The sequence below is a fragment of the Balaenoptera borealis genome, assembly GCF_965194805.1.
Source record: "Balaenoptera borealis genome assembly, chromosome: 9".
In the NCBI taxonomy this organism is placed as follows: Eukaryota; Metazoa; Chordata; class Mammalia; order Artiodactyla; family Balaenopteridae; genus Balaenoptera; species Balaenoptera borealis.
This window is the reverse complement of record NC_138873.1, coordinates 31,617,202-31,629,369: the sequence shown is the minus strand read 5'-3', so window position 1 is coordinate 31,629,369 and position 12,168 is coordinate 31,617,202. Positions and strand designations below refer to the sequence as shown.

The window sequence follows — 12,168 nt, the reverse complement described above, 5'->3', positions numbered from 1 at the left end:
CCTGAGAGTCTGATGGTAGATTAGGCAGCCTTTGCCTCAGTCTCTGGGATTCCCCAGGGAGGTAGGAACCAGGCAGAGAGAAGAGGAGGAGGTAAGCAGGGGATGGCTGAAGAATCCGAGAATCCCAGGAGATGTGCTCCCATCTCACCAAATGGCTAACCTGATATCAGACCCGTGTTGGGAAAAAAATACCCCTGTTATGCTGTTCCAGGAACTGTGTGTTATTCTTTTGTGTGTTTACTGAATTTCCGCTAAAAGCACTTAGCTCTAATTCTTAATGTTCCAGGCTTTCATAACCATTAAGGTGAACAACAACCAAAGAGTCACCAAAGTCATTAACCTCTGTGATCGAATATCCAGATGTTGGGGGATGTTTACCAGAAATTTTCCCTAACAAGCCAGGCCACTTTGGCACGGGGTTTTGGGTGTTGTTAGAAAGGCTTTCTTACAAATATGTTCAAGAATATCCTCTTTGGCCAAAGGGCCAGACCTCAGGTCTGAGATACTAAAGATTTATTTCTAAATTGAGACATTTTCAAGACAAAAAGACAGGTCTGGTCAGAAATTAAAACTGAGTCTAGAGAAAGGCTTAAATGGCAAAGAGAGTTTGAAGGGTTGAGATTTCTGTCTACTATAAAATATAGTTTTAGGACACCTGAATGTAGCTTTAATGAAATGAACAGATTGGGTCAGTGAATAAAACATGTCGTGAGCTATAGAATTCATACTCTCCCCAACTCCAATTGCAAGTACTCTGCATACCTAAATTCCCATGAAAAACATTTTAACTGAAGAAAGCAGGGCACGGTATAATGATTTCTCCAAGCTTCTCTGTCTGATTTCCTTGAGGAAATCTGTTTTCCTTGAAGTTCAGCATTCGCAGGAATCTGCCTGATGTGTCACTCCTTGCTTCTTCACTCACTAAGACCAGCCCAGTGTTCTAGCCCAGCACTTGAGTAGACGTAGCGTCTCAGGTATGACAGGCCCTGGGGTACCCAGAGAAATCCTGGAGCTGCTACAGTTTGGGGTCTCCAGGGTGTAGCTATTGTAGTACCAGCCTGAAGCAGAATAGTAGGATAGCCGCACGAAGAGACGCTTTAGAGGAGATATTGGGTCAGCCCAGACTCTTGAAGACTTTCTCTGAATTGGATTATGTATAATGAGTTTATACCCTGAGGGTATTAGAAATATAATTATTTGTCCTAGGATTAGGTAAGAACAGGATTTGTGTCTGTGAAAGAGGAGAAAGAAGTTGAGATGGCTTGTTTCTCAAAACATGTGTCTGAGTACGTTTTATCCTACGTCAGACATCAGATTTAACTTAACCATAAAGAGTTGGACAATTACTTAATTTCATGGTTGCCTTACACTTGACTGCCTTTCAGGTCACAGAGAAAACATGTGTGAAGGATGGAAAATAAAAGGTAAATGGCCCTTTTCAGGTTGGGGTGGTGGAGAAGAAAACTGTGGCTGAGAGGATGTGTTCAAGAGCCCTTGGGAGCCTCAGAGAGGCACTCGAGGTCAGTGCCGGCAGGGGAAGCAGTGTTTCTGCCCAGGGATCCATGGAGGCAGTGAAGCATCTTGGGTAACAAGAACTGGAGACAGACCGTCATCTGCAGGCTCTTCCCTGAATATCTTCTCTTCAATCTTTCAAGATCTGATGTGACAAATCAGAAGAAAATGCCAAAGATGTTTTCTTATGAGTGGAGGGTTTGATCCAGAGGACCTTCAGGGAACTCTTTAGAAAATTGTAGTATTTAAAAGGTCTAAGGGACTTCCCTGGTGGTGCAGTGGTTAAGAATCCATCTACCAACGCAGGCAACATGGGTTTGAGCCCTGGTCCAGGAAGATCCCACATGCCACAGAGCAACTAAGTCCGTGTGCCACAACTACTGAGCCTGCGCTCTAGAGCCCACGAGCCACAACTACTGAGCCCGTGCACCGCAACTACTGAAACCCACGCGCTCTAGGGCCTGAGTGCCACAACTACTGAGCCCGCGTGCTGCAACTCCTGAAGCCCACGTGCCTAGAGCCCGTGATCTGCAACAAGAGAAGGCACCGTACTGAAAAGCCCGTGCACTGCAATGAAGAGTAGCCCCTGCTCGCCACAACTAGAGAAAGCCTGTGCGCAGCAATGAAGACCCAACGCGGCCAAAAATTAAGTAAATAAATAAATAAATAAATAAAAAGTCTGAGATCCATTGTTTGCAAATCATGTTGTTACCAAACTGAACTTGGGTCCGCTCCCCTGCCGAGCAGCAAAGCCAATTTATTGACACTGGGTTGTGGTGAAGGAAAGTACAGTGTTTATTGCAGGGCCCAGCAAGGAGAACAGGCAGCTCTTGCACAAAAAGCCCAAACTCCCCAGTGGCTTTGAGGGAAGAGTTTTTATTTTTTTGTTTGTTTTTATTTATTTTTTAAAAATTTATTTGCTTATTTATTTATTTTTGGCTGTGTCGGGTCTTAGTTGCAGCACGCAGGATCTTTCATTGTGGCATGTGGTCTTCTCTCTAGTTGTGGTGCACAGGCTCCAGAGCACGTGGGCTCTGTAGTTGTGGCATGTAGGCTCACTAGTTGCGGTGCGCAGACTTAGTTTCTCCAGGGCATGTGGGATCTTAGTTCCCCTACCAGGGATCGAAACTACACCCCCTGCATTAGAAGGCAGATTCTCAACCACTGGACCACCAGGGAAGTTCCCCAGGGAAGGGTTTTTAAAGGCAACATGTAGGGTGAGGGCTGCAGCATGCACAGCTTTCTTCTGGTTAGTTGGTAGTGAGGTAACAGGGTGGTGTTTCAGGAATCTTAATGATCAAACTTCTGGTTCCAACCAGTTTGGGGTCACGTAGTCACCATCCTCCACCTGGGTGGGGTTCTTAGTTCCTGCAGAAGCACTCAAAGATGAGTGTCAGATTGTTAATATATCCCTCGTGGAGGAACTAGGATTCTGTTTTATTGCCGAACTATTGTCATTACTTTTCTTGCTTAACTGCTTTTCCTTTGTTTCTGCATTCCCTCACTTCCCTAATTAGTAACTGTTTGAGTCTGCTCTTTGGAACTCAGGGAACACCTAGGAGACTAAAGCTTTTTTCTACAAACAAGAAATGGGGGAAACAGAGGGTTTTTTTTTACCCAGGACATCCCGCAGGGTCCTGCTTGGTTTCCGTGTTACTTCAGATACTGCAAATTGTGGTTCTGAAATAATTAGCCTCAGGATAGAAGTACCTGAACTTTCTGAATAAAAGTACCCTGCCTTTTGAAAAGCTCTTAACCACAGCTAATTTGATTTTTCTACATGTTCCCTGTGTTCTTTTCATTTCTCAGAAACCAATTTCAGAGGTAAACAGTTATCTGTCAATTTCACTAGATGAAACAAATGTAATATAATTGTATAAGTCTTCACTATTTCCCAATTACTTTTCCTTTGCTTCAGATTGATGAAGGAGCGTTTACAGATGACATTAACTTGTTGATCTAAATCCTAGGCAACTTAGTTTCCAAATAAATTGACATTTATTCTCTTTCAATGTGATACTGCAAATGTAGGGCCAATATTTATCATGCAAGTAAGTATTTTATGCACATGGGTTTATTTCCAATTTCATTTCTTCTCATTACTTCTTCAGCTATTTTATTCTGATATCTCTCAAATTACTGCAGACTCTCTATGGAAACTCTTTTCAGATTTAACTTAAGTGTTTTCTACAACAATTTCTAAGCCTGGTCAGAAATATCAGATGATGAATTATATAGATTTCAGGCCTTGTTTGGCATCGATATGAAGTGCAATGGATATATTTTTTATACTGGTTCAAAACAAACACTAATAATGTTAGCTTTAAAATGTAAATTGGTTATATCTACAAACTCCTAAGATTTGAAAAAAGCTGTTAAAATTGTTGAGTGTATTGCACAGCTGGATGCCAACAATAGCAATAATAATAGTTCTGTGTCCCAGAAGTTGAAATAAACTTTTTTCATGCATTCTCCCACTTAATCCTCATAACACATTTGAGGTGGATATTACAGATAAAAACTGAAGTTTAGAGGTTAAGGAATTTGTCTGAATCACATAGCTCGTAAGAAGCAGATTCAAGACTTGAACCCAGGCTTTTGGTACTAGTGCCTTATAGTCCCAGAAAGCCTCCTTAGTCAGATTTAGAATCATAAATACATAAATGTAGTCATACTTTTCCTCAAAGTTCATTAGATCTCATTCTTTGGTTTTCACAATTTTTTAATTTCCTACTTTAAAATTTTGTCTCTATGAATTACCATATATGATGATATTTAGCATCAAGAAAATAGGCTGATAGTTGGTATGAGTGCTCAACTTGCTATCCATAATTTTTTAAGAAGTTCATAAGTTTGTCTTTGCAATATACCTAAATTCTAATTTGTGGCTGAAACAACGTGACTGGACACTGAAACTACACTTGTGTCTACCCTACCATCGAATCATTTTATTCTAATTCCTAGGGTTTCCAGATGACATAAACTTCATTGTTTTATGCCTGACTCCTTCCTGGGTAATTTCATGCAAAAGGGCAGGAATTTTTCATGTCTTATAAATCAAATAGACTTCAAAGTCCCTCTGAACTTGACGGCTTATTCAGTGAATAACACACCTCAGCCACTTGCAGAAACAGGCTCTCTAGGTAACATGCCTCCTGAATTCACTGTTGGCACAAACTGGCAATGATAACATGAATTTCTTACTCCTGTCTTTTCATCCTATTGTATTATTCTATCCTGGATATGTATGTATCTTTTGGGGGATTAAAAGCTAATTGTACCATTATTTAGTTTGACTTATCAGCAGGCATTTTGATTCTGAATGGTCTCATTTATGATGAATCAGGGCTCTAATTAGTTAACTGAAAGGGGTCAGATTCCAAAGTATGTGTTTTCATTTCTAATTTTGGTCCAGAAATAGAATTTAATGTTCAGAAGAATAAAATCACCTCAGCCAGCGTTCAGTACACAACACATTAACCATTATGGTTTCTTTGGCTATTCTGAAGTTCTTTGGATTTGCACAGATTTGATTTTGCTTTCAAGGCTCTCACCAAGACCTGTTCTTATACTATTGGAATTGAGTAACCATTGAAGGAATTCAAAAGATGACCCTTTGACTTTTTATTTTATATTATTGTCTTACAATAAAATATATTCCAAAGAAAGGTAATATAGAAAAGAAAATCCACAAGATAATACATCAGAATTGAATCTCATGTTTTTTGCAACTTCCCCAAGGCCGGTTTTCAACTTATACTGTTTTCACAATAAGCTGATTTCACATAACATCTGTCGCTATGGTGACAACAGGACAATGATAGCTGGAAAACTAATAGTGTTTTTCCAACTTGCTTTCTGGAATGTTTAGCGGACATGGAAGCAGCAGCAATGCAATTACTGAAGGGAGAGGTTAGCAGGCGCTGACCCATCCAGTGAGGCGCTGACCCATCCCGTGACCCATCTCTGCTTCAAATCAAGAAGGACAAGGGCCTTTTCCAACCATTCCTCTCAAGTTCTTGCACGTGTCCAACCTTTACCTGTTTGACTGCCTGAATTCCTTGAGAAGAAATCAAAAGAACGACAGTAAACATTGCTAGGAAGAACATGACGGAAGGAAAGAAAGAGGGATGGAGAGATGGAAACATAAGTAACAATGTCCTGGCTTCAAATGATGTGAATTGAAGCAAGCTCTGTGGGAAGGGAGAGAAAAGCCGTGGGAATGGGATCTGGGTGTAAATGGGGAGAAAGAAAAGAAGGCATGGAGGTGCAGCTGGCTCTCAGCTGTGTGGCAGTTAACACAGCTTATGTGGTTAACAGGTCTACAACCATTAGCTTTCTATATGGTAATGTACGTGTATGCCCCTCTGTCTGTGTAGCATTAATTGAGCACAGATAAAAATATGGCAGGATACATGGGTTCATGTAAGTGGCTAACATGGGTTACCTTGGAGATGGGGTTATGTGGGGGAAGGAGGGGAGAGAGGCAAGTGGGAGCCAAAAAATAAAAAATAAGATGAAGCGTGGATGCAATCACTGTTTTGAATGTCTCTAAGATCATAGAAAGACGTATGAAGATATTAACTCTCCTTCATACTTCTGAGGGGGCTTACGTAGCACAGACAATCACCAGGCTCTTGCTGAAGGGATTTTCGCCTGGGCACATGGAGTGAGGGGCTGATATGAACCAGAAGACTGTAGGCTGTTCCATGCTGCCCCAGTACTCAGTTCTAGATCCTTTCCCTACAGTTTTCTTATGCTTTTTTTTTTTTGGTGGAGGAGGAGGCATGGTGGTAAGGTAGGGAATACTTTTCTGGAAAGGGAGCAGAGCCAGCGTTATACCTAAGAGTTAAAAAAATCACCGAGTGATTTAAGGAACATATAAAACCTCTCTGTTTAAAAAAATCTTACTTATAGATGCCTAAAATTTCACCTATAATTAGGCAAGGGGGTGGTTAATAGATTTCAAATTATGGACTTCTCCATTCCATGGGTTGTCACTATCTAGTGTGACATTCTAATTATTTATGGCTGTGTATCAAACCATCCCAACACCTAGTGACAAGACAACAGTAAACATTTTATTATGACTCTTGGTGTCTGTAGGGCAGGCATTCAGGAAGGGCTCAGCTGGGTGATTCTGGCTCAGGGTCTCCCACGTGGGTCAGTCAGACAGTGGCTGAGGCAGTGGAGGTCTGGAGCAGCTGGGGACGGACAGAGCATCTCTCTCTTTTCATATACATATGGTCTCTCTGCAAGCCTTTCTCACTGCATGGTGGCCTCAGGGTAATTGAATGATTGAAGATGTCAAGGAAGTGTATTCCACCTTCAAGAGGGAGTATTTCAGCTAAGAAGGCAGAAGCTGCATCATCTTCTATGACTCAGCATTGGAAGGCCAGCAGAGTTGCATCTGCTACGTCCTGTTGGTTACAAGTGAGGCACAAATCTGCCCAGACTCAAGAGGAGGGGAATTAGATTCCTCCTCTGGTGGAGGAAAAACAAGGTTCTAGAAAGCATATGGGATGGGAGATATAGCTGTAGTCATCTTTGAGAAATTCCATCTGTGACCGGTGCTTAATTGGGAAGGATTTAAGGGCCACATCCAGGGTGTATGAGAATGCTGTAAAGTTTTGATGTGTGGGAATACGTGTGTTTGTCAGAAGGTGACATGTGCTGGGGCCCTGGGTCATGTATTTGCCTTCCCTGCGCTATGCACTTTCTTTCTCCAGCCCTTTTATAAAATGAAAGTGCCCTGCCAGTAATATTCCTATATCGTTTTCTTCTTTGACAGAACACATCGTCTGCAAACAAAAGACAAAACAAAAACACAGGGAAAAGAAACAACCCCTTCTCCACACAAAATCCAGAGTGACTTAGAGAATGGAACATAGCAAGGGAGTATATAGAGTATGTAGAAAAGATTTTGGGGGGGAAAAAAACCCCAAACCAGAGGCTGGTTCCGAAAGATGTCATAGGAACCTACAGCTGTAAAGACTACAAAATGCAGAGAATATCTGTGTATTTTTGGGGTGGAGATTGTCTTGGGGGTAAAGGTCTTAGAAAAAAAATAATAAAATTTGACAGAATTTTTTACATAGAAATTAAAAGCTTCAGTATGGCAAAAGAAAACATTAAAAAAGTTAATAGTCAAACAATCAAATAGGCTGGGAAAAAAATGTTTGCAATAAACATAGCAAAGGATTATATTTCAAAGAGCTTCTAGCAAATGTACAAGCAAGTTATAAACAATCCAGCAGAAAAATGGCCTAAGGATATCAACAGGCAGTCCACAGAAAAGAAAGGGAAAATGTCCAATAAATAGATAAAGCTTTGTCATCTGGGAAATGCAAATTAAAACAAAAATGAGCTACCGTATTTAACCATTAGATTCCAAAATTAAAAATGATAATATCAGATGCTGGCTAGGGTATGAGGAACTCATATGCATTGTTGGTGAGATTGTAAATTACCATAATTTGTACAAGAGTTATCTGGCATTTTTATTAAAGTTGAAAATGCCTATATTTTTAACATAACAATGTCTGTCTTTGAGAATATATTTAACAGAAAAAAACTTATGTATCAATGTTTACATTAAAGAGTGTTTATTATGACAATTTTCTTATTTACAAAAGCTAGAAAAATCTGAAAGTCTGTGAATAAGGTAATGACTGAATTTTTAAAAGACGGAATTTTAGTCTATAGAATACTATGTAGTAAAGTAAAATAAAAAGGTATATCTCTGTTTCTTGTCTTGGACATAATTCAGTATATAATAGAGTGAAAAAAGTTACAGAATAGTATTTTTGTGTATATACCTATTATAACTTATAATATGTAAGTATAAATAAAATGATAAATATACATGCATATGATTATTTAAATAAAGAAAGTGTAGAAGGAATCATTTGACATTGTTAGTGGGATTAACAAAGTGTTATTAATACCCATTTGGGATGAGATGGGAGGGAAACTTAATTTTACTTTACAGACATCTTCATCTTTGGAAATGTTTCTGCAAGCATGTATGGGTGTTTGATCCAAAAGACTAAAGAAAAAGGATATCCATTACATGTGTTGGCTAGCCCAGCTCCTGGTCAAATAAATATCCATTGAATGAATAAATGAACATCTTGGATCCATTGTCTCACTGATGTATGTCTCTGTTTCCTGTTTAGAGGGAGCCTGAGATTTCTGCAGTTAAATCCATTAAAAAAAAAAAAATCACAGGGATAATACTTTTGTTCTTCCCATGAGGAAGGTTATTCCAGTAAATGAAGTTTCTATTTTGATAATTCAGGTCTATGTAGTATCATCAAAATAATTCTAGTAAAAAACAAGAAACAGAAAAGATGTAAATGTCTCTACTGCTGCTTTATTTAGTTGGAGGATCAAAGATTTGCAGCACAGATTTTCCAACTTGATTCAGTTTTTCTGCCCAAATCGACTAGAAAATTCTCATTTCACGCAGTTACAGCTCTTTATCACCCTTCATTATAAAATGTTTCCCTTTAGGAGTAGACCATTTTTGAGAACGACAAGCTTTCTGGAGTGATTAAAAAATTCTAGCTAGCACCTCACCCTTTTGAAAATGGAATTTGAACAAAATCCCAGAACAGTTTGAAAATTCAACTTCCTGTTTTGGAGGACTTCATTGTAAAACCCATCAATACTAACAATGTACCCAGTAAGAGTCCATGTTTCTATTCGTTACATTATTTTTATCACCTGATTACAACCATGGCTTAATTTCTGATGAAAATTCTAGTTCTTCCCACCCACATGATTATCTCTATTTGAAGCTGGGTGGTCACTTACTGTCCTTATTCTCGAGAGAGGAGGGGAGAGGCACCTCCTTCTACATTTTTGCTTCTTCCTTAGGCATCCAATGCTTCTATTACTTATACCCCAGATGGTGAGTTCTTTATCACACACACATCAAACAGGAGCTGGATCTTCTCTGGAGGTAACGTGAGACCCTGTGCCTTACCTCCTGGGCTGCTCCGTGAAGGCAGAACACCCGCTAGACTAAGAAGCTTCCCATGAACTCCTGCTTCTCCCAATTCCCTTGTACCTGTCTAGTCTGGGAGCTCTACAGAAAGCCTGTGCCCCTTGGGAAGGGAGCGTTCGCTTTCTCTCCCACCTGCAGACAGGTTGGGAGGCTTACGTGGGCCTCGGTTAGTGTAGCCCACACGATAGAGGCAGGAACGCCTCAGGTGCCTTTGAGAGTGTTTGGGCACAGGAAATATGGTACAATGCAAGGGTTTTTGTGTAGATAGGGAATTTTTCCAAGGGAGGGGACGGAAGTTCAATTTAGGTCTTCTCACCTGCCAGACTGAGGGGACACGCAGCCCTCCTGAGCCAGGGACAGGCAACCCATAGGAGGCTCACAGCCAAGGGGTACGCTGGGAACTGTGCATTTTCCTCTGGGGACAGACATTTTTCAGAGAGATCGGGACCCTGAGGGAACCACTTTAATTCTGTATAATTAGGGAGTGAGACAGAGCACAGAAATTCAACTGAGCAGTTGCCGTGTATAAGAGCCAGACTTTGAGCTATTGTAGGAAGCCTGGAAATGTTGGGATGCTGGCATTAAATGTCATCTAATGAGGAAATGACCATTCCAACAAGACCAGCCTAAAATAGAAGAGGATCAGGGCACCGTGCAGGTGCCTGGCAAAGGAAAAAACCTCAGACCAGACCAGGAAAAAGATAATTCCTTTAACCATCTCTAATGATCTTACTGATTCCCAATGAGGAGCGATTGAAAGTTAATAGAAAAACCACAGGATATTCAATTTGTAGTTTCAATGAATTAGCATATATATTCATGGTTAAGTTACTTTCTAAAATAAGCTTTCTGTAATTCTTGTTGTGTGTGTGTGGAATTATGCATTTGTGTCTCCCTCCTCAGGTGTAAAGCCAATGGAGTCTGCCTCAGTCAGAGGGTCCCACAGGTACTGAACACATTATAGAGAAGCCACAGAATCACACGCATTGGTGCTCTGACAGACTGCCAGCCTTACCCAGCCTGGGTCCTAAGTGCTGCCCAGGGTTCCTCTCAGACGTGGTCACTATTTGGCTCCCTGGACCCAGGTGCGTGGGCCAGAGGATGCGGGGAAGTGATGAAGTCACAGGCTGTTAGCTACACCATATTAGCCAATCAGTTGAGGAAATTGATACACTTCAGTTTGGATCACATTTGTACATACTCTAAGGGAAGGTATTAAAGACTCGTTGTTGTCAGTGGCAGATTCTGATTCAGTAAGAGGTCTGCAGGGGGGCCCAGAAATTGACCTTTTCTATAAGAACCTCAGGTGGGTCTGATGCAAGTGGTCCATAGCCCACAATTTGAGAAATACTGCTTTAAGGAAACTCTGGTTCTTGAGCTAAGCAATTTGCAAATTTATTGCAGGGTAAGCAATTGAAATTTCACCGTGGCTATTTCCAGTCTAGGTGCGTAGACATGAGCTAACAGGTGTTGTCAATTTTTTTGGCCCAGTTCAGTTGGCTTGGCACTCTTCAGGCTGCCGTAAGCATTTTCCACACCATATAGTGATTTCCTTCTCTGAGATGCCAAGTCAGACTCTCATAAATATGGAAAGGGGAAAAGGAAATTTTCATGCAGATTAAAAATCATACCCCAAGTTCAGCCTCTCTACCACTCCAAGTAAACTGATGAAAATAAAAGCTAAAATAGGCAGAAAAGGGTACCACTGTACAGTAAAAAGAGGCAATGGGAATAGTTGTGAAAAGGTCAGCAAAATGCACTCCAGAAAAAGAAGTGTCAGCCTTCTGGGCACAGTGGTAATTTGAAGGCCCACAGGACTCTGTTCTCTCTATGGGTGAGTTCCTGTTTCAGCCACTCAAATCAACATTATACATAAGTGCTAGCGTGTTAAATTTTTTCTGAGTATTTACTTACAATAGAAAAAAAGTCTTTGGTGTGCTGGCAGAAATAAGAAATCAAAGTTCATCTCAAGAGACCTTAAAAAATCTAGGGCAGGATACTTTATGGAGATCACACTACTTCTGGAGCTTCCGTACCATGGGAATCAAGAGATTTATCCCTCTTGACCTCTACATCTGTGGTGGACATTTTTAAAATCAGTGTATCCTCAAAAGAAGGTAATTCAAAGCTGATTTTAAAGTTCTTCTCCTACCTCCTCTAATATCATAATTGATAAGGTCAACTCTTGATGGTTATTGTTTCTCTGACCTGGCTTAGCAAAATCTCACAGACAACCTAAACGTCAGCTGGAATGATGTGCTAGCCTTCAGTACTTAGTTTGAACTTTATCTCCTTCAGTCACTCCTTGTTGAAGATGCTGATAAGCTATGAGGAACAAGACACAGCTAAAGTGAGGCAGGTGGAGGATATACATTGATAAGATACAAAAAATCCTGGTTTCTGACCTTGTGGATCTTAATGGGGTACGTATGGTGAGCGAGCTCACTGCTTGGTAAACACAGTCGACCCTTACTAGGTATTGCCTGAAAATCACCATGTACTGTGTTAATATTAAGTAATAATAGAATTAAAATCTGTCTTTCTTTTTAATCCACCTCGTCTCAACCCTTGTGTTTAAAGGCAGTTCTCCTGTTTGGAGAGTAGTTCAGGATAGCACAGCAATCCCACGCCACCCCTTTTTCTCT

General features: G+C 40.5%; 1 long non-coding RNA gene across 2 annotated transcripts; it reads right to left on the bottom strand.

Moving 5' to 3' along the window:
- Window positions 1-6,575: 6,575 nt before the first annotated feature.
- On the bottom strand, window positions 6,576-11,951 carry LOC309634876. 2 transcript variants are annotated; one of them, XR_014248485.1, is made up of 2 exons: window positions 9,331-11,951; window positions 6,576-6,932 (listed from the first exon to the last, which is right to left on the bottom strand). It is a non-coding gene; the product is annotated as an uncharacterized lncRNA (long non-coding RNA). The 2 variants fall into 2 exon arrangements; XR_014248486.1 differs by having other exon boundaries at window positions 6,576-6,838.
- Window positions 11,952-12,168: the final 217 nt, after the last annotated feature.